This window comes from Rhinoderma darwinii, chromosome 2, assembly GCF_050947455.1.
Source record: "Rhinoderma darwinii isolate aRhiDar2 chromosome 2, aRhiDar2.hap1, whole genome shotgun sequence".
Classification (NCBI taxonomy): Eukaryota; Metazoa; Chordata; class Amphibia; order Anura; family Rhinodermatidae; genus Rhinoderma; species Rhinoderma darwinii.
Window position 1 is genome coordinate 146,364,397 of NC_134688.1, and position 24,230 is coordinate 146,388,626.

Below are 24,230 nucleotides of genomic sequence, written 5' to 3' on the forward strand. Positions count from 1 at the left end.
TAAAGAGTTAAAAAGTTACATTAAACTGTCTGAATTTTGCAGTCAGAAATTAGACAAAATAGACATAAAAACTATAATAGAGCCAAAAACCACCAGACAGTAAAAATCCAAAAACCATACAGAAATCTCCCTGACCCGACATATGAAAAAGCCTTCCATTTTTGCTAAACATTATTCATAAAAAGTGCTATCAGAGGAAAAGAAATGAACCCCCAAAAATACAGAAGAGAGGCAGGGACTAACAGAAGGGGGCACAACATGATGTGCAGTTATAGCCAGCATCTATATTTAATGTTGCAGGTATTTCACACACTAAGGCCTAATTCACACGAGCGTGTTCGGTCCATGATATACGGTCCGTATGTCGGCCGCATTTCCCAGACCGAACACACTGCAGGGAGCCAGGCTCCTAGCATCATAGTTATCTATGACGCTAGGTGTCCCTGCCTCTCCGCGGAAATACTGTCCCGTTCTGAAAACATGATTACAGTATGGGACAGTTTTCCCGCAGCGAGGCAGTGACACCTAGTGTCATAGATAACTATGATGCTAGGAGCCCAGCTCCCTGCAGTGTGTTCGTTCCGGGAAATGCGGCTGACACACGGACCGTATATCACGGACCGAACACGCTCGTGTGAATTAGGCCTTAAGAACATCAATCACTTTTGTAGAAAGGCATGACATTTGCCCCAGATACTCGATTAAATGAATTCAATATGTTTATTGATGTCCACAAATTTATTAAAAATATGAACATAAAAAAAATATTTTTAAATAAGGAAGTTAATACTCACAATAAAAATAAAAAATATTTGACTTTATGAGTGACATCCTTTGTACCTTTCACCCTGAAAAATTCTTGAAGTTTTCAAAAAATCTAGTGAATAATGATCTAAAAAACAACTTAGGCTAAAACCCTAGACAAATACAACTTATCATATAAAGAAAGACATGTATTTAAAGAGCTAAAATGCAACAAAGAAATTGTGATTAAGCCAGCGGATTAGAGGGGCAGGTTGTGATCTTAAAAAAAGAAGAAAAAAAAGAAGTAATGACTAATATGCTCAGTGATGCTGATGCATATAAAAAAAACTTAAAGGGGTTGTCCCACAAAACACATGTATCCCCTATTCACAGGATAGGGGATACAGGTGTCATCGCTGGGGGTCCGACCTCTGGGAGAAATAAGAATAGAGCGCTTGTGTGCATGCCTGACCAGTGCTATATTAATTTCTATGGACCTGCCAGAGACAGCGTTCCCGGATTTCCCATGGAAATGAATGGAGCGCTGGTCAGGCATTGGCAATATCCTAAGCGCTCTCAGCCCATTTAGTTAGGCTGTGCACTGTAAGAAGCAGGTGCGTAACTAGGAAAGACTGGACCCCATGGCAAACTTTTGACTGAGCCCTCCACAGGTGCCGCACGCAGCCCCCCCTTTATTTATAGTGCCCCCTGTAGATTGTGCCATACAGCCCCCTGTAGATAGTGCTATACAGCCCCTCCTGTAGACACTGTCACACCCCACTTGTAGATAGCGCCCCCTACCTCCCCCTTGTAGATAGCACCATAAAGCTCCCCTGTATATAGTGCCACACAGCCCCCCTCCCTTGTATATAGTGCCATACAGCCCCCCTAGTAGATAGTGCCACACAACCCCTTGTATATAGTGCCACACAGCCCCTTGTATATAGTGCCACACAGCTCCCCAATGTGTATAGTGCCACACAGCTCCCCTTTGTGTATAGTGCCACACAGCCCCCCTTGTATGTAGAGCCACACAGCCCCCCCCCCTTGTATGTAGAGCCACACAGCCCCCACTTGTATGTAGTGCCAGCCTGCTCCCCCTTGTATATAGCACCACCCTGCTCCCTCTTAAATATGCCACCCTGCCCCCCCTTGTATATAGTGCCACACAGCCTCCCCCCAAAACAAAATATATTGTACTTCCCTTGCCCCGTTCTTGTGACAGACGGTGCGCTGCACAGGCTTCGGTCGGGACACATGCGCAGACCAGCGTGATGCAGTGATGTCATCACGCCGGCCTGCGCAGGGAGTCTTCCTAGCACCTTATAGGCTGCAGGCCTAAAGTGGCCTGCAGCCTCAGGGCCGATTCCAGCTTTTCTGCTGCCTGAGGCAAAAATTTAAATGGCGCCCCCCTGTTTTTGATTGACATCCCCCTGGCTGTTCTACATCACTACCAGTCTCCTCAAACTCTTGTGAATGCGCCATTGCCTTGTACTCCTCTGGCATGCGCGGTGCATCGATGAAGCTGGACAGAGTACACCTCGCTGCGCGGTGCGTTCCAAAGCAGTACAAGGCAATGGCGCATCCGAGAAAGTTGTATCAGCCAGGGGATGTCAATTAAGCATTGAAAGGTGGGTTTGGAGGCAGGACTATGTGACTCTTCAGGATAGCGGCACCGCTCCATGACCCTTTAATGAGTAATTAGCATATAGTGTGCGCCATTTTAAAAGTTGATTTTATAGCTTTTGTTGCATCTGAAAAAAATACACATTTGGAAATATTGTCAAGTCATTTTGCCCCTTAAATCAGCATCATTGTAAGACGCTGAATGGTCGGACATGTAACAATCCCAGCTAATGCATGTATTTGCACTTGCATGCTTAAGACGCAGGTACAATTAGTGTCGCTACTGGCGCGGGCCCTGTAGTGGCGTCGCTACCGCTGTAGCAGTCATAACAGCTGCTAGCGGTGCCAATGGCTGCTACAGCGGTAGTTACACCACTGGTGAGAAGGGTGGAGGAGACTGTGGAAATCTCCCGGCTAATGCACCGATAAGGGGCCAGAACAAAGCTCTGTACATAAATACAACACCAGAACCAAGCTCAGTACATAAATACAACACCAGAACCAAGCTATGTACAAGCTATGTACATATATACATCACCAGAACTAAGCTCAGTACATAAATACATCACCAGAACAAAGCTCAGTACATAAATACATCACCATAACCAAGCTCAGTACATATATACAGCACCAGAACCAAGCTCAGTACATATATACAACACCAGAACCAAGATCAGTACATATATACAGTACCAGAACAAAGCTCAGTACATAAATACAGCATCAGAACCAAGCTCATTACATAAATACATCACCAGAACCAAACTCAGTACATAAATACAACAGCAGAACCATCAGTACATAATTACAACACCAGAACCAAGCTTAGTACATATAGTTACATAGTTACATAGTCAGTACGGTCAAAAAAAGACACATGTCCATCAAGTTCAACCAAGGGATGGGAAAAGGGAAGGGAAAATTTTCTACACATAGGAGCTAATTTTTTTTGGTTCTAGGAAATTATCTAAGCATTTTTTAAAGCCATCTACTGTAGCTACTGTGACCAGCTCCTAAAATATACTATTCTATAAATTCACAGTTCTCACAGTAAAGAATTGAACCTATTTTTCTCCAGACGGAGGGTGTGCCCCCTTGTTTTTTTAGGGGTTTTTACATTGAACCGGATTTCACCATATTTTTTCTATGTGCCATTAATATATTTATATAAGTTAATATAAGTTAATCATATCCCCCTCAGTCGTCTTTTTTCAAGGCTAAATAGGTTTAATTCTTTTAATCTTCCTCATAACTTAGATTCTCCATGCCCCATATTAGCTTCGTTGCTCTAATTTGTATTTTTTCCAACTCCAGGGCATCCTTTCTATGAACTGGAGCCCAGAACTGAACATTTCAGATGAGGCCTCACCAATGCTTTGTAAAGTGGTAATATTATATCCCTTTCCCGCGAGTCCATGCCTCTTTTAATATACGACAATATCTTGCTGGCCTTTGAAGCAGCTGATTGACATTGCATGCTGTTACTTAGTTTATGATCTACAATTACACCCAGATCCTTCTCAACAAGTGACTCCCCCAGTATAGCTCCCCCAGGACATATGATGCATGCAGATTGTTGGTACCCAGATGCATAACTTTACATTTATCTACATTAAACTTAATTTGCCAAGTGGATGCCCAAACACTTAGTGTGTTCAAATCAGCTTGCAATTAATGAACATCCTCCATAGACTGAACAATACTACATAGCTCGGTGTTATCTGCAAAAATAGAAATAGTGCTATTAATCCCATCCTCTATATCATTAATAAATAAGTTGAATAATAGTGGTCCCAGCACGGAACCCTGGGGTGCATCACTTATAACCGGGGACCATTTAGAGTAGGAATCATTGACCACAACTCTCTGGATATGGTCCTTGAGCCAATTCTCAATCCAATTCCAAACTATACTTTCTAAACCTATAGTCCTTAATTTACCCATTAGACGTTTATGAGGGACAGTGTCAAATGCCTTTGCAAAGTCCAAAAACACTAAATCCACAGCGGCCCCTCTATCTAGGCTTCTGTTCACCTCTTCATATAAACAAATCATGTTGGTTTGTCAACTTCTATCCTTAGTAAAACCGTGCTGGCTGTCACTTATAATAATATTTTTTTGTCACGTAATCCTGTATATAGTCCCTCAATAGCCCTTCAAACATTTTCCCCATGATGGATGTTAAGCTTACTGGTCTATAATTACCCGGGGAAGACCTAGAGCCCTTTTTGAAAATAAGCACCACATTTACCCTGCGACAGTCCCGTGGCACTATACCAGTCACTAGAAAATCTCTGAATATTATGAAGAGGGGGACAGAAATAACTGAGCTAAGCTCTTTAAGAACTCTATGGTGTATCCCATCTTAGCTTGGACCATATCTACATTCAGCCAATTCAGTATATCAACTGATATATTAACAGTACTGGCACCGGCTACATCAGCTGCTCTTTCTTCTGTTGTATATACAGAGGTAAAAAACTCATTTAGTAACTCTGCCTTCTCTTGATCCCCTGTGACCAACTCCCCATTGCCACTATTTAGGGGTCCTACATGTTCAGACATTGGTTGTTTTGCATTTACATAATTTAAGATTTTTTTTGGATTTGTTTTACTATCATTGGCCACCTGCCTTTCATTTTGCTGATTTTATTACCTTTTTACAGATTTTATTAAGCTCCTTATAATTACCAAAGGCTACAGCTGTACCCTCAGATTTGTATTTTTCAAATGCCCTTTTTTTGTCATACATTTCCCTTTTTACAGAAGGTGTAAGCCATGTGGGGTTACCTATAGCAATACATTTTACATTATATTTACCCAATGTAGATTTTAAAATCTCCCATTTATCACTTGTACAATTATTTGACATTAGTTCTTCACAGTCTATATCCTGAATTGCAGCCCTCATCCTGGGGAAATTGGCCTTCTTAAAATTAAGTGCTTTTGCCCTCCCAGCCTGTGTTTGTTTTTTACAGTAACGGTAAAATGAAACTATATTGTGATCACTGTTACCGAGGTTTTCACGAACATTGACATTCCCAACAAGCTCTGTGTTATTAGAAATGACCAGATCCAACAGAGCTTCACCACTAGTCACGTCTTCCACAAACTGGCCCATAAAACTTTCCTGCAACAGGTTGAGGAAATTTCTCCCCTTTGCAGATGAAGCCGAACCATGATACCAATTAATATCCCTGTAATTAAAATCTCACCATTATTACTACAGTACCAGCCTGTGCAGCCCGCTCTATTTGTTTATATAGCTGACCTTCTATCTCCTCAGTTATATTGGGGGAGTCTATAGATTACACCAAAGTTAATTTTTTCAGGCCTAACCTGGAATCACTTCCTGATCCAAATTTCATACAAAAATCTTACAAAAACACTAAAAACAAGATAATTATAAAACTTTCAATAAAAAACACAAATCAAAGGAAACTATATACATTTCTATTTCCCAATAAAACAATTGAGGTCTAGTTCTGTATTCAGTCTACACTGGGACATGGTGTTCAGTAGGAAAATGTATTCTGTTTCTTTTTGGGACATGGTGCATATAGTAATCCCTCCCCTCCAGTTTCATTCATTTTTACAAATACCCATAACACGCAGTGTGCCGACATGCTATGACATAGCAGCAGAGGTGGGATCCGGCCAGTTGGCCCGTTCTCCTGAATCGGTTGTTAAAATGACAGCCTATTCGGAGAACAAGGGTGAAGCGGGAACCGGGAACCGGTCCCCTGCACTCAACTAAGGACGCGAATACAATTGATTTGTCTAGCATTGCCTGGCGAAGCACAGAATGCCTCGCCATTCAGTGATTTAGCTATGATGCAGTTGGCATGATGATGTAATCACGCCGCTGTGTCTTTCCGCTGGATGAGGTCTGGCGTTGCTAGAGGATGGCGTGAGAACGGGGATAGGTGAACATGTAATGTTTTTTTTTCTTTTACAGTGGGCAGTACTGGGGGCACTATCTACAGGGGATTATGGGGGCCCCTATCCACAACTGGACTACAGAGGGCACTATCTACAGGGGACTCTATGGGGGGCTCTATCTGCAGGGGGCACTATGTACAGGTGACTCTACAGGGGGAACTATTTACAGGGTAATTTAAAGGGGGAACTATTTATAGGGACTCTACAGGGGGCACTATTTACAGCCTGTAGAGTACTGTGGGCACTATCTACAGGAGACTTTATAGGGGCTCTTATCTACAGGGGCGACCCCCTCTAACAGCTCATTGCTCCCCCACAACTCAATCGCGGGGGGGCGTCGATGGTTGCTACGGCTGCCTGGGGGCTTAACGAATGCCCCCAGGTCCGCCATCTTTGTACACCTATTAAGCCTTGCCTCCGGCAGGGCTTAATAGGTGCCTGTCTGAATCACGATATACTGCAATACATTAGTATTGCAGTATATCGTGCAAGCGATCTAACGATCGCTGGTTGAAGTCCCCTAGGGGGACTAATAAAGAAAGTAAAAATTAGTTAAATAAAGGTTTTTTTTGTGTCAAAAAAAAATTAAAAAAATTAAAAGTTAAAAAAAAAAAACCTTTTCCCATTTTCCCCCTAGACAGTGGCGTAACTACCGCTATAGCAGCAGTAGCGGCTGCTAAGGGGCCCGCGGCATGAGGGGACCCATGACGCCAAACGGCACGGGCCCCCACCATGGCCGGAGGCTCCGCTAGCAGCCGCTATGGCTGCTACAGCGGGACGCCACTGAACACTACGGCAGAGTAGGGAGGTATCTCCCCGCTCTGCCATAAAACAAAAGACATGTATCCCCTATCCACAGGATAGGGGATACATGTGTGATCACTGGCAGCGATAGGGAGAACGGGGGACTGAAAGTCCCCTGAAGTTCTCCATCACAAACCTCGAACTTCCGGGGTCTGTGTCGGCAGCTCCGTAGAAATGAATGGAGCGCCGGTCGCGCTTGTGCGAATGCGTGACCAGCACTCCTTTCATTTTTATTGAGCTGCGCAGACGCCGGAAGTCAGAGGTTAGTCATGAAGAACTTTGGGGGACTTTCGGTCCCCCGTTCTCCCTATCGCTGCCAGCGATCACACATGTATCCCCTATCCTGTGGATAGGGAATACATGTCTTTTGTCTTTTCACACTGTAGGTCGCATTTTTTTGGGGGGTTGGGGACGCTGTATGGCGTTCCCTAGAGGGGGGCTGTATGGCGTTCCCTACAGGGGGGGCTGTATGGCATTCCCTACAGGGGGGCTGTATGGCGTTCCCTACAGTGGGAGCTGTATGGTGTTCCCTACAGACCCCACCTGTAGGGAACGCCATACAGCCCCCCTGTGGATAACGCCATACGGTCCCCCTCTGTAGAGAACGCCATACAGCCCCCTGTGGATAGCACCATACAGCCCCCCTGTAGATAGCGCCAAACAGCCCCCTCTGTAGATAACGCCATACAGCCTTCCTGTAGATAGCGCCATACAGCCCCCTCTGTAGATAACGCCATACAGTCCCCCTGTGGATAGCGCCATACAGCCCCCCTGTAGATAATGCCATACAGCCCCCCTGTAGATAGCGCCATAGAGCCCCCTCTGTAGATGGCGCCATACAGCCCTCTCTGTAGATGGCGCCATACAGCCCCATCTGTAGATGGCGCCATACAGCCCCCTCTGTAGATGGCGCCATACAGCCCCCTCTGTAGATGGCGCCATACAGCCCCCTCTGTAGATGGCGCCATACAGCCCCCTCTGTAGATGGCGCCATACAGCCCCCTCTGTAGATGGCGCCATACAGCCCCCCCCCTGTAGATAACACCATACAGCCCCCTTTGTAGATATCTACAGAGGGAGCTGTATGGCGTTATCTACAGGGGGGACTGTATGGCGCTATCTACAGAGGGGGCTGTATGGCGCCATCTACAGAGGGGGCTGTATGGCGCCATCTACAGGGGGGACTGTATGGCGCTATCTACAGATGGGGCTGTATGGCGTTATCTACAGGGGGCTGTATGGCGTTATCTACAGGGGGGCTGTATGGTGTTATCTACAGGGGGGCTGTATGGCGTTATCTACAGGGGGGACTGTATGGCGCTATCTACAGAGGGGGCTGTATGGCGTTATCTACAGAGGGGGCTGTATGGCGTTATCTACAGAGGGGACTGTATGGCGCCATCTACAGAGGGGGCTGTATGGCGCCATCTACAGAGGGGGCTGTATGGCGCCATCTACAGAGGGGGCTGTATGGCGCTATCTACAGGGGGGACTGTATAGCGCTATCTACAGATGGGGCTGTATGGTGTTATCTACAGAGGGGGCTGTATGGCGTTATCTACAGAGGGGGCTGTATGGCGTTATCTACAGAGGGGGCTGTATGGCGTTATCTACATGGGGGACTGTATGGCGCTATCTACAGAGGGGGCTGTATGGCGCCATCTACAGAGGGGGCTGTATGGCGCTATCTACAGGGGGGACTGTATGGCGCTATCTACAGATGGGGCTGTATGGCGTTATCTACAGGGGGCTGTATGGCGTTATCTACAGGGGGGCTGTATGGCGTTATCTACAGGGGGGCTGTATGGCGTTATCTACAGGGGGGACTGTATGGCGCTATCTACAGAGGGGGCTGTATGGTGTTATCTACAGAGGGGGCTGTATGGCGTTATCTACAGAGGGGACTGTATGGCGCCATCTACAGAGGGGGCTGTATGGCGCCATCTACAGAGGGGGCTGTATGGCGCCATCTACAGAGGGGGCTGTATGGCGCTATCTACAGGGGGGACTGTATAGCGCTATCTACAGATGGGGCTGTATGGTGTTATCTACAGAGGGGGCTGTATGGCGTTATCTACAGAGGGGGCTGTATGGCGTTATCTACAGAGGGGGCTGTATGGCGTTATCTACATGGGGGACTGTATGGCGCTATCTACAGAGGGGGCTGTATGGCGTTATCTACAGGGGGGCTGTAAAAAAGGCACTATCCACAATGGGGGGTTGTGTGACACCCAGGGGAGGGGGGGCCCCAGTCAAAAGTTTGCTATGGGGCCCAGTCTTTCCTAGTTACGCCCTTGCCCCTAGACCATAGTAAAAAATAAATAAAAAATAAACATTGGCATCGCCGCATCCGTAAAAGTCTGAACTATTACAATATATCATTATTTTACCCGCATGGTGAACGCTGTAAAGAAAAATTGTAAACACCAGAATCTCTATTTTTTGATCACCTAATCTCCCACAAAAAATGAAATAAAAAGTGATCAAACCGTCGCACTTACACCAAAATGGTATTATTAAAAACTACAGCTTATCCCACAAAAAATAAGCCCTCATACCACTTAATTGACGGAAAAATAGAAAACTTATGGCTCTCGGAATTTGGCGACGCAATATAAATTTTCTTTTTTACACTTAGGTTTTTACATGTAAAAGTAGTAAAATATCGAAAAAACTATATATATATTTGGTATCGCCGAAATCGTATTGACCCACACAATAAAGTTAACATGTTGTTTTAATTGCACAGTGAATTCCGTAAAAACGGCGCGAAAAACCATGGAGGAATCGCTGTTTTTTTCATTTTCTACCCCACAAATAATTTTTTTCCCGTTTCCTAGTACATTTTACGGCAAAATAAATGGCGCTACGAAAAACTACAACTCGTCTCGCAAAAATCAAGCCCTCATAGTGCTATATCGACGGAAAAATAAAGACGTTATGGCTTCTGGAATGTGGGGAGGAAAAAACGAAAATGAAAATCTGAAAGTTGTTTACAACAGGAAGGGTTTAAAGTCCCTGTAAGTACTCTTCTTTTACTCTTCTTTTCTTTTACTTTAACAATTGTTCCGTTTTTTTGGAACTGGGATAATGGACAGCAAGATTGGAGGTTTTCTTTAGTGCACAGTTTGCCATATGTATGCACGACTGGAGCCAGAGTTCCAGGGTGAATACATTTGTGGCAGATGTGAGCATGTTGTTCATCTGGAAGCTCGCATTAGAGATCTGGAGGAGCAGAATGCAACACTGAGGACGATAGACAATCTAGAGCGGAGCATTCTGCTCATTGAGCAAGCAGTTAGTGGGGTAGACCTGGAAGGTGAAGACATGGGTCAGCAGGATCAGGCAAGTAGCTGGGTTAATGTAGTTAAGGGCAGTAGAAAGGGATCCAAGAAAAGGAAGGCCAATCCTGTTTCTGATATTCCAAGCAAAATTGCCAAGTTGGATGGTGATGCGAGGGTGTCGGTCTCAGAAATTGCAGCCCTAGTGGATACGGATCTCCCTAACAGCCGGGAGAACAGCCCAGCTAGTAGTCAGCGGGATGGTAATGCAGGTAAGCCAAGACAATTGGTAGTTGTAGGGGATTCTATAATCAGGAAGACGGATAGAAAAATTTGTCGCCAAGACCCCCTCAACCGAATGGTTTGCTGCCTCCCTGGTGCCAGGGTTCGGCATGTGGTGGAACGGGTGGATAAATTACTGCAAGGGGCTGGTGATAAGCGAACTGTCGTGCTCCATATGGGAACCAACAACAGAATAAATGGTAGGTGGAGGAGCCTTAAGAATAATTTTAAAGAACTAGGCTACAAGCTGAAGGTAAGGACCTCCAAGGTAGTATTCTTAGGAATACTGCCTGTGCCATGCGCATCACAGGAAAGAGAGCGGGAGCTCAGGGAGTTAAATGCATTGCTGAAGTCTTGGTGTAGAGGAGAAGGCTTTCGGTTCCTAGAGCATTCGGCTGACTTTTCATTGGGGTATAAACTGTATTCTGCAGATGATTTGCACCTAAATGGAAGGGGGTCCGCTGTGCTGGGGTGGAGAATTCTAGCTGGAGTAGAGGAGTATTTAAACTAGGCCTGAAGTGGGAGGTCAATGTAGAAAATAAAGAGGTAGTTAGGTTAGAGAGGTGTCAGGCTAAATTCGTGGGGGGGGAAATAGACTGTGGGAAGAGGACTACACAACAGGATAAGGAGATCCTTTTGTTACCAAACAACAATGAAAATAAAAATGGCCAAATAATCACATTTTTAATACTGAAAGTGAAAAATTTAAATGCAAGTTTAAGTGTATGTTCAGAAATGCCAGAAGTCTAGCAAGCAAAATGTTGGAGCTAGAAGCCTTGGTACTGGAGGAACATATAGATATAGATGGTGTTGCTGAAACATGGCTAGGCTTTTCACAGGACTGGCCTGTAAATCTACAGGGTTTTACACTGTTTTGGAAAGACAGGACAAATAGGAAAGGTGGTGGTGTATGTCTGTATGTGAGTAGTGATATGAAGGGGAGTGTGAAAGAAACAATAGTGGGTGAAGATTGTGAGGAGATTGAAACCTTGTGGGTGGAATTACAAAGGGAGGTAAACACTATATAATGGACCTCCTTTGACCCCAGCATCATACCGCTGATGAAGCTGGAATATGCTAAACTGGGCAGGTGTTATCCTGGAATTTTACTTTATTGTGTGAGATGTCTTGTTTCCTATCAAGATTGCACCTTGTAAGTTTTAACTATTAAAGTGCAGAATTTACCTGTTACACAGATTACACCCAGACGCTGTCTTTCTCTTTAGTTTTTGCCCCTTATAACCAGGTCTAATAATTGTCTTTTGCTAGTGTGTGTCTACTTATAAGAAGCCTACTAGGGTCAGTTGGGGATTTTTGGTCCTAATGAGGATTGGTACTTTGGCCATCTGAGAGAAGAGCGAGTATTTGCCAGTGAACGTCGAACTAGGAGGCTATACAAGCAGCGAAGGACTTAACTTAGACATCATCGGTGGAGCGGTGAGCTACACACCCTTTCACTCCGCTATCTGTGTACTGTTTGGTTTATTTGCTCTGAGATGCCAGTGTGTATATATTCTATAACTATTTTTTAGCCATTACAGATTTAGTTTATTTACTTTTCCCTTTTTTTTTAGTCCTACTAGGGTACTTGAAGATCCAACTTCCTGATCGATGGTATAATACACTGCAATACCTATGTATTTCAGCGTATTATGTCTGTCATTTTTAGACTGTCAGGCAGCCTATTAGCCTGTAGGCCATTGTCAAGCCTCTGGTTGCTTTAGCAACGATCGGCACCCTGTGGTCACTACTGACCGTGGCATCAAGGGGCTAAACAGCCGGGATTGGAAATAGCTCTGATCCCAGCCATTACCGCAGAGTGTCAGCTGTGTTATACAGCTGACTCACATTGGTGATGGTGCGAGCTCAGCTTATCTGATTTCTCAGAACACGTTCCCAAAAGTTCTGTTTAAATACGGCAGATGTCGAAGGTGTTAGAAATGGAAGCCAAGATGCCGGTGTGAATAGAGCCTTCGTCTTTAGTCAATGTTGAAGGGTTATTCCTATCTTCTAATGTTCTGATATCTCACTAGGATATGCCATAACACTATGATTGAAGGGATTGTCTGGTGTGGACAACACCCTCGAAATATGACAGATTCCTAGGCAATGTACTGATCACACAGTCAGGATCCATCTTTGCAATCAGAAGTAATGGCTGGAGAAAGTGTCTGGCAAGTCTTTATTTTCCTTGCAGTGTACAATTAAAGCATTACATTGGGCCATTGAATTTAATGGACCATCTAAGTAATGCACAGGTGAGTACATTCCAGAGAGAGTTCTGCTGTTTGTAACGGCTTTCCACTTTGGTTAATAGAAGGTGGTTTTGAGAGCAGGAAACCCCTTTACTATATACATATGCCCAAATAGGTCACATGGATAAGGATTGTCTAAACCGGACCATCTTTTTAAGTGAAAGTCTCACACTCCCTGACTAAAACAAACACAGTACAAAGGAGAAGCAATTTGAAGGTTGTGTTATCAACAAAAAATACATGTATAACAAGATACTATAAAAATGGACTAATGTGTACTTAATAACTGTGAAATTCATCCTGGTCTTGGGCTCAGTAGCAGCAAAGCAATGCACATTTCCTAGATGCTGAGAATTATGTTAAATGTGTTTATAATGAGACATGATGTTGTTGCTCCATAAAGGACAAATACATTTTCATCATTTATGTATCACTAGCAGCCTGTCAAAAGATGTTGAGAGTAAGAAATGTGGTATTTTGCACTTTGGATTGTTTTTTTATAGCCGTTATAGAATAGTATTTTGTTGTGAATAAAGCTTGGAAAAAAAACCATTTCAAATTCGTAAAATTTTGCAAAATAAATTGAATGTATACATTATGAGAGCTAGATTATTTATAACGTTATGTTTTATTTTGAGGACAGCACCATGTCCCTTGTGTTATAAGCTAATTAAAATTATGGATATTTAATTTGAGACTGTCATGTATTGAACACATTATAATTGAATTAGCTGAACAAGCGGCTGCCAAGTGTATTTTCCAACTAATAATAACAAGCCATAAACTTAACAGACATTTTTAGATATGGAATTATAGCAACAAGTGAATCTTTAATAGGATTAATGAAGAATATAAAAATGAAATTACAACAGGCCCAATAGTGAGAGCATGATGCCATATTTATGTTCTAATTAAAAGATAAAGGTTTGTAGTAATAGTTTTAAGAAGTATAGCTATAATACATAAATAAATGGAAAAAATATATACCAGTAGTATTTTTTTATATATATATTTTTGCTAAATGATTAAATGATTAAATGATTCTTCATTTCTTCCAATATTGCACTGCCGGGTATTGATGAATTAGAAACTAAACTGCAAAATAAATGTCTTCCTTTTATGTGGCAACATTTATCTGCTTTTTACATCATAGCACCTGGTTTTATAATTAATATAGATACATATAAAGTTTAGCATCTTGGTAGCGCCATTCAGAGTGGGGGAATTTGTATCCTTATAAAAGACAAAAGTGAACAAGCTGGGTAAATGTGAAAGGATTTTTTTTCTGGAGAATTCTTTGTCCCAAGCGTGTAACTAGAATTCATTGGGCCACATAGCAAAGTCATTAATGGGCCCCTAACTTTATTTACAGTAAACTCAATTGTAGTAATGCAAACAGCAACATGACTACTTTTCGTTGAGCAGCATGATGGTTAGTGTCAAAGTAAAACCCCCATAGTGACACTGGAGAACAGAAAAACACCACCATGCTTATAATTTACGATATTCAAGGGAAAATGCAAGATTTTTAAAGGGTTTTTAAAGGTGGTTTCCAAATTCATTGATGCCCATGAAGAAGACCATAAAAAGGGCCACTTCCCCAGTACCCTCACATTGCCAACTTTCTATACATACTACACCTTTTTACATTGATTATTTTAAGGGTTATTGATAGTATTCCTAGTATTATCCCTAATGAGCTACAGTGTTTTTGGCGTTAGAACCTGGTATTTCTAATGCTCTAGGTTAGGGAAGAGTTGATCTGTAATGTTCGTGGTGTTTTTGGGTGGTTTTAAAATATTACCTAATACCACTGGAGGTGTTCCTTCACCAGAGTGGGCCCCTCTAAACATTTGGACCCCACAGCAGCTGCTATGGATGCTCTGGCTTTACTTACACCTATGCGTTGACCACATCTTATAATACCAAATATTTTATGCATATAAACAGGGATAATTAGGCTTGTAAATCATACACATAATACATATTATTTATAATACCCATGTCTCCCTGTCATGTATACAGTATCAGTCAATTGCAGGACTCTAATAGTTTAAAACCAAGAAAAATCCAAACCTTGTAGGTTGAGCAAAGGTAATCATTTATTGATATACATGTCAATTTTTGGTGTATAGTCACATACAGCACTTCTGTGATCCGGGTGCAGAATAAAATGTCATTGAGCCATCATTTCCCTGAGTACTCTCTAGTGGAATAATGATGACTATGAAGTTAAACATATGCTTTCAGTTTGTAGATCTTTGCTTTCAAGCCATATACCGTATAGTGTATTAATAAAATTGTTTCTGTATCTTAAATCACATTTACTTTCAAACTAGGGTCTGTGTTTCGCAGAATATCCTATGCTAGATTATTATCAAGTCTCCAAGTTCACCATGTTCTGGTCAGAAAACTTTATGTTCCATTAAATGATAATAGCAATGCCTAAGAGGCACATAAAGTACAATTGCAGAAATAACAGAGCTTTTCACTGCAAACCTTGTAGAAAGCCAATGATAAAAGGGCTTAGACATTGTAGAATATATACGTATAACGTTACTTTTATATATATATATATATATATATATATATATATATATATATATATATATAATCGTGAACCACCTAAACTTGTTTTGGAAAATAGAGTTCTAGAGGGATGTTTACTTATGGAAGATGGCCAAAATACATATGATAGGATGAAACTGGAAATCTAGTCTAGATAAAGTTCGACAGTGAAAAAAAATGGCCATTAAAAAAACTGATCAACTGTCAGTTTTTTATGGCCGTTTTGCATCAGTGTGTCTCCAAATTTTCATCCATTTCCAGTCCGTCGGTTCGTTTTTAATGGCCGTTTGACATCCGTTTTGCATCAGTTTTTCATGGCCGTTAAAAAAACTGATGAATTTCATTGGTCAGGCTTTTTTTGTCCCAACCCCCTGAAAACACCCAAAGGAAGGTCACATGTTCACCTAGACACTATTTACAGCCTCCCTGTATATGATGCCACACACCTCCTGTATATGATGCCACACACCTCCTGTATATGATGCCACACACCTCCTGTATATGATGCCACACACTTCCCTGTATATGATACCACACACCTCCCTGTATATGATGCCACACACCTCCCGGTATATGATGCCACACAGCCTCCCTGTCTATTATGCCACACACCTCCCTGTCTATTATGCCACACAACCTCCCTGTATATGCCACACAGCCCCGATGTAGATGATGCCACACATCCACCCTGTATATGATGTCATACAGCCCCCGATATAGATGCCATACAGCCTGACATGAAAACCCTACATACTCACCGATGCAGCGCTGTCTTCTTCAGGTAAGGTCTCTCGTCTTCACGGGATCTGCGGTGACGCACTGACACTCATCGATGCAGTGCCTCTTCACGTGTGGTCTCTCGTCTTAACAGGATCTGCTAAGGCGATGCAATGACGTCATCGCGTCGCCTTCGCAGAAACCGTGAAGACGAGAGACCACACCTGAAGAGGTCGGCACTGCATCGTGAGTAAGTGTCGTCGCGCCGCCGATAGTAGTTCCCTTGCCAATCCCCATTTCACAGATCCGTTTTTAACGGTTGTTACATGTATTGATAGCCGTTAAAAACGGATCCAATGACTTCTATGGGGGCCATCAGGCTGTTAAAACTGCCAAAAATAGGACATGTGAATACACCCATAGAAAATCATTGTTCTGAAAACTACAGTTTTTCACTGTCGTGCGAATAAGGCTCCATGCACACGAACGTGCTTTTGCGGGCGCAATTCCCCCGAAAATTCATTGAGAATTGCGGCCCCATTCATTTCTATGGGCCCACGCACACGACCGTGGTTTCCACAGTTCGTGCATTGCCCAGGAGTCTGGACCTCAGAAAGAACGGACATGTATTATTACGGCTGTGTTCTGCGGTCCAGGCTCATAGCAAATAATGTGCCCGCCACGCGATTTGCGGGTGACACTCTGCGGCCGGCCGACCCGAAAATCACGACCGTGCACATGGCTACGGTCGTGTGCATGAGGCCTAAGGCCCTACAGTCCACATTTGGGCAGATGATGGCTCGTCTTTTTTTTTTTCTTTCAGGGTATGTTGGAAATTATTAAATACTATTAGGATTAACTATTTTGAAGCAGTTATGTACAATAGTTGCCGTGCATATATATATATATATATATATATATATATATATATATATGTTTTCATGATTACATATTCAGTGATTAACAAACTATAGCTTTAATACATCCCTATAGTCATAATGTACATATACATGTTTACTTGTTCATATGATTACGTCACTTATATTATTTTACTGTTTACTTTGACATTTTGGGTGCCTTTCTTTTTTGATAAATATGCCCCTGAAACTGCCATAGTGTGAAGAAATGGTACAGATGGGTTCCATTTATACTACCATTATTCTCTTCCAATGCAGAATTGCTTAATCTGCTGGGAAAAAAATTGGAAACCTGACAGGTCACCTTAAAGTGATTGTAATCTTATAAGATCCATTACACTTTTGTTTCAATTTATTAGATTAGATTTGTCATGGATCCATTAGAAATGTGAACAGGGACATGAAATTAATGTACTAAAACCTGGGCCACCTATCCTTATCCTATCCTTCCCACAACAACACACCATGCCCTCCCAGCATCAAAGACCCGGCTGTGTCCAAAAGAAGCGAATATAAGTAATAATGAAAAATACCTGGGGTATTAGTGATCCCTGGGGATCCTTGTCGTGGATTGCGAGCTTGCGTCCTTTTGGCCAAAATGATCACTAATACCCCAGGTATTTTTCATTATTACTTATATTCGCTTCTTTTGGACACAGCCGGGTCTTTGATGCTGGGAGGGCATGGTGTGTTGTTGTTTGGCCTAGCAAGCAGGGTAGCCCGCTCTATGAATTATCAAGGCGTCACAAATAGGCTTCTACCTGGCTACACACGTTGCGCCTCATGACTTACACACTATCCCTCCATGTTTCACACACTTGCATCCCATTATTCATTTATTTTTTAGGCACTTTACTCATTACTGCCCCCTATATTTCACTTACATTATTACACTTGCACATACACTATTCATTTATTATTTCTTACTACACATCCCATGCACCACATACCACTCCCCTCAAGACTAGTGGGAGTGGCTATTATTATTTAAAGCACCTGCTCACTCGCCTTCATCGGCTGTGTCCATTTGTAAGTATGGCCTTTTTCAGTGTTTTTGGGCATCTGTATTAGTTTAACGTCTGGTGTCTGTATTTAGGCGGTCTGGTGTGGGGTTTGTATTAGTTTAGGGGTCTGTATTTAGGGGTCTGGTCTGGGGTCTGTATTACTTAAGGGAGTCAGGTCTGGGGTCATTATTAGTGTAGGGGGTCAGGTTTGGGGTCTGTATTTAGGGGGTCTGCATTAGTTTGAGGTCTGGGGTCTGTATTTAGGGGGTCTGTATTTAGGGGTCTGGGATCTGTATTAGTTTATGGGGTCTGTATTTAGGGGGCCTGGTCTAGGGTCTGTATTAGTTAAAAGGGTCTGGTCTGGGGTCTGTATAAAGGGAGTCAGGTCTGGACTGGTCTGTGCCCGGACAACACCTTTAATGTATGTTTCTGGGACTTGGTGTCTAAATTTGTGTGTTTCTATAGGGGCTGGAAATGGCTGCAGAAGTGATGGGCAAAGATGTCTCATCAGGAGAAGTCGCCATAACGGTCTGCGTCAGATGGAGAAGAAAAGAAAACGACTCCCATCAAAGAAGACATCACTTGTGAGTCACTGGATCTATAGGGGATCTGTCCCCTCTCCTGACATGTCTGTTGTAGGAAATCCTTGTATTCTACATATCCTTGTGTACCCAGGACTAATAGACAAATGTGTGTTAGCATTCCCATTGTCAAGAGGATGTGTCCTACACAGTGTGATACTGTCAGCGATGGTTGGCGACTGTTAGTATGTAGGGACACAGCCCTTTGACAAGGGGAATTGTAACAACCATTTGTCAATGCTCGCGCAAAAAGTGGTGTTCACTATAGACACGGCAGAGCGGCGAAGGGGAGGGGGGACACAAGTTTGTGGAACAGCCCAGGGCCTATGGTCTACTTAATCTGCCACTGACTGTAATAGTGCATGGCTGCATGCCAGTCCCAGTTTTTGGCCACACATGTTCTACTATTCTACCACATGTCTACTTATGTAGCCTGCTGATTGGCTGCTCAAGTGTAAATTCCTGGTGAAGCAGAGAGCAGGGCAGGACCAAAGAGAAGACAAATGTGTCTTTTATAAGGGCACTGTGTCTGGGCACTGTACAGTGCTGCTCTACCAATAAGCACTTTGTGGTACACACTGCAATATGATTGGGGGATTGTAAATGGAGCTTTGGGCTATAAGATAGGGCTTAATCCCATGAGGATACTATAAGATCTCTAAAGTTTATTGAAAATTAGAGGTTAGAGGTATAGCAATAGGGTGCGCAGAGGTAGCAGTCGCATCTGGGCCCTGGTGCCTGACGGGCTCTCTGCCACTTAAGGAGGCACCAGTATTATAAATGCCACATGGTAGATGGACCCAGGAGCATCACGTTACATATCTGATAAAAGTTATTTTGAAATGTAAAAAAATCTTTACTGTATGTAAATATAGAATAAAACCACAGTTGTAATTTTCACAGTACATTATTTATATACTTCTTTATACCAATTATCTAGATAAATTCAGCAAATAAATCTCCATGAGAACAAGTGAGAAAATATTGAGACTTTTGCTTGCACTTTGCTTTGAACCAACTACTTCAATCATGTTGAATATTTCTGCTTTGTTAGTACATTATAAAGTAGAGATATTTATTTTTGCTATTTTGTCAAGGTGCTTGCCTTCTTGACAGGATGGTTGCTGAATTTTTATGTCTGCTTTTCTAGCTGTAACAGGCCTCTGGAGACCTATGAGAAGGAAAAGCACACATTCTTTATGCCTTTATAGTGCACATGGCTACAGCTGTTAAAAGTACTACTATTTATGTTGGCTATACAGTTTATGTTGGCTCGACTACTACTTTATGGTTCATAGTGAGTTATCCACATTTTATTAAACAACCGAAGTCCAGCTATTAAATATTTGAGGCTTGCTTGAACATTTTGTGAGGATTGCAGTACTATTGTGGAACTATATAAAGCTTAAGTAGAGTCTAGGAAAAAAATATATACACTGAGTGATGCAATGTTCATTGCAGAAAATTGTTACTCAGCGTGCTATTTGTTTTTCTTTTACGGTAAGAAAAATTACCCATTTATTTCTATAGGGTCATGCATACATCCGGGTTTTTTTTTGCGGATCCTTCTGCCCGTTCTAAAAATTATAGAACAGGTACCGTTCCTGTCCGTTTTTGCGGATGAGTCTCGGCCATTCTATTCATTGGCCTGTTAAAACTACGGACCGCACATGGAAGCCAACCGTGTGCAATCCGTGTTTTGCGGATCCGCTGTTTGTGGCCGTATAAAGGGCCACAGATGTGTGATTGAGGCCTTATTTATACGGTAGAAAAAGAATTACATTAATGTACATACAAAAAAAACATTATTAACAATGTACATGAAAATGGAAATTTTCTTAAAGTTCAAATCTAGTGGCCCAATAATTCAGATGGAGGACATACCATTGGTGCAGCTGCACAGGGGCCCAGTAGGTAAGGGGCCCACTGTCACCTTATAGTAACTTTCTTTTGTCTGTTAGTTTGCATGTAAATGCCTGAGATTATTCATTTTATGGCTAACAATTACTGATGGATTGTTAGAGAGACGTAAGGGGACGATCTGTGATGAGATATTTGAGAGCAAAGGGCCCATATATGGTTCTTGCACAGGGGCCCTCAGCTGTCTGCATCCACCACTGCAATAATTATTTGCAGCTTAGAGTTTAATTACATAAAGGTATCTTATTCTGTCATGACATCATTCTGTCAGGGTATGATGGGAGTTGTAGCTTTGCAACAGCTGGACAGCTACTGGTTGGGGAACCCTGCCATAAGGCATGCTCTGAGCACTATGAACAGAAACTATAGGTCAGGACAACATGAGCATAAAGAAGCTATGGACTTTTAAAGGGGTTTTCCCATCAGGAATGCCATAAATGTCAGATAGATGCAGGTCCCACCTCTGGGACCCACATCTATCTCTAGAACAGGGCCCCCTAAACCCCGTTCTACCTTTCTCAGTTCCTCCTGCCACTTGTGATTTCCAACCATGTAAGTAGAAAACCGCATAACTTGCTGAGCTACGCTGTTTTCATAACTCTCATAGAAGTGAATGAATAGTGTAGCACGCAAGCTATGCTGTTTTCTGATTACATGGTTGGAAATTACAAGTGGCAGCGGGATCCGAGAAAGGTATAACAGGGTTTAGGGGGCCCTGTTCTAGAGATAGGTGTAGGTCCCAGAGGTGGGACAGAGGTGGATATGCCATAAATGTCCCTGATGGGCAAACCCCTTTAAGTTGCTAACGGTGAGTCTCAAACATGTGAAAATGATCTTTCCAGTGTATCACAATGACCAGGCAAACTGAGAAGTAATTTGTAAATCAGCAAACTGGGCAAATTTATCATTTCTACTTATGTGAATACCCAGAACATCTAGTCTCACTAAGACATGAATATGTGATACTTATCAACCCCCTAAAGCCGACCATGTACATTAGATTAACGTCAGTTGTATTTCTCTGTCTGGCTCTCCTTGTACACATTCAGGTCTCAGTATTTAAGAATATAGAATAGTAGATACTAATACGATAAATCAATACACAGAGCTCATGTGAAAATTTACAATATTCAAATACTACATATTACATAAATGCACCAATGTTTCAAATTTTATATTTCATATTTCAATTTAAAATGTAAAAAATCCAAGTCTTCGCTTTCAAAAAGAAACCTGTAGAAAGTGTGACACATAAAGTAACTCAGCATGGCTCAAAATGAGAGTGTATGGAAGCCTTTATTTCAGACAGTTTTTGATCTGCCTCTTGACATCAGCACTTAATAGCAGAAATAAATGTGGAAAACAGCAAGAAGCCTCCAGGCTCAATGGACCAGGTTTACACTGTGGTAGCAGACGCCTGTTTGAATTAATCTTTATGTTCTCAGATCTCTGAACAACATATGCATGCACAACCGGCATAGACATACTGTTCTTTTATTGCAGGCCTCAGCTTTATTGATGACAAAATAAATGAACGCTAAAGCATAAATGGACAGTAGACTGATAGATAAGACATATTCTTATTAGACTCATTCCATTATTAATTGTAAAATGTCACTTTAGATTAAAGTACCCTTGGGCTAATAAGGCAGCTAAATCTAAACAGAATATGGTGACCATTTATATATATCCAGTATATATATATATATATATATATATATATATATATACACTAGCGTTCAAAAGTTTGGGGTCACCCAGACAATTTTGTGTTTTCCATGAAAACTCACACTTATATTTATCAAATGAGTTGCAAAATGACTATAAAATATAGTCAAGACATTGACAAGGTTAGAAATAATGATTTTTATTTGAAATAATAATTTTCTCCTTTAAACTTTGCTTTCGTCAAAGAATGCTCCCATTTGCAGCAATTACAGCATTGCAGACCTTTGGCATTCTAGCTGTTAATTTGCTGAGGTAATCGGAAGAAATGTCACCCCATGCTTCCAGAAGCCCCTCCCACAAGTTGGATTGGCTTGATGGGCACTTCTTGCGTACCATACGGTCAAGCTGCTCCCACAACAGCTCTATGGGGTTGAGATCTGGTGACTGCGCTGGCCACCCCATTACAGATAGAATACCAGCTGCCTGCTTCTTCCCTAAATAGTTCTTGCATAATTTGGAGGTGTGCTTTGGGTCATTGTCCCGTTGTGGGATGAAATTTGCTCCAATCAAGCGCTGTCCACAGGGTATGGCATGGCATTGCAAAATGGAGTGATAGCCTTCCTCATTCAAAATCCCTTTTACCTTGTACAAATCTCCCACTTTACCAGCACCAAAGCAACCCCAGACCATCACATTACCTCCACCATGCTTGACAGATGGCGTCAGGGACTCTTTCAGCATCTTTTCAGTTGTTCTGCGTCTCACAAATGTTCTGTGTGATCCAAACACGATTCGTCTGTCCATAACACTTTTTTCCAATCTTCCTCTGTCCAATGTCTGTGTGCTTTTGCCCATATTAATCTTTTCCTTTTATTAGCCAGTCTCAGATATGGCTTTTTCTTTCCCACTCTGCCCTGAAGACCAGCATCCCGGAGTTGCCTCTTCACTGTAGACGTTGACACTGGCGTTTTGCGGGTACTATTTAATGAAGCTGCCAGTTGAGGCCCTGTGAGGCGTCTATTTCTCAAACTAGAGACTCTAATGTACTTGTCTTGTTGCTCAGTTGTGCAGCGGGGCCTCCCACTTCTCTTTCTACTCTGGTTAGAGCCTGTTTGTGCTGTCCTCTGAAGGGAGTAGCACACACCGTTGTAGGAAATCTTCAGTTTCTTTGCAATTTCTCTCATGGAATAGCCTTCATTTCTAAGAACAAGAATAGACTGTCGAGTTTCACATGAAAGCTCTCTTTTTCTAGCCATTTTGAGAGTTTAATCGAACCCACAAATGTAATACTCCAGATTTTCAACTAGCTCAAAGGAAGGTCAGTTTTATAGCGCCTCTAAACAGCAAAACTGTTTACAGCGGTGCTAACATAATTGCACAAGGGTTTTCAAGTGTTTTCTAATCATCCATTAGCCTTCTAACACAGTTAGCAAACACAATGTACCATTAGAACACTGGAGTGATGGTTGCTGGAAATGGGCCTCTATACACCTATGTAGATATTGCATTAACCCGTTAGTGACCGACCCATCGTGTTTCTACGTCGGTCACTAATGGGCCTTATTCCACTGCCATAGACTTTTTACGTCGCGGCATCGGAATAAGTAAGCAGAGCAGGGAGCTGTCAAATCTCCCTGCTCTCAGCTGCCAGAGGTAGCTGAGGTCTGGGCGCGTCCCTGCTCTGCCGGGTGAGATCGATATTAGCATCGATCTCACCCGTTTAACCCCTCAGATGCGGTGCTCAATAGCGAGCACCGCATCTGAGTGGTTTTGGAGAGAGGGAGGGAGCTCCCTCTCTCCCCCACCGACACCCGGCGATACGATCGCCGAGTGTCTGTGTCTCCAATGGCAGCCGGGGGTCTAATAAAGGCCCCCAGGTCTGCCTAGAGCGAATGCCTGCTAGATCATGCCGCAGGCATGA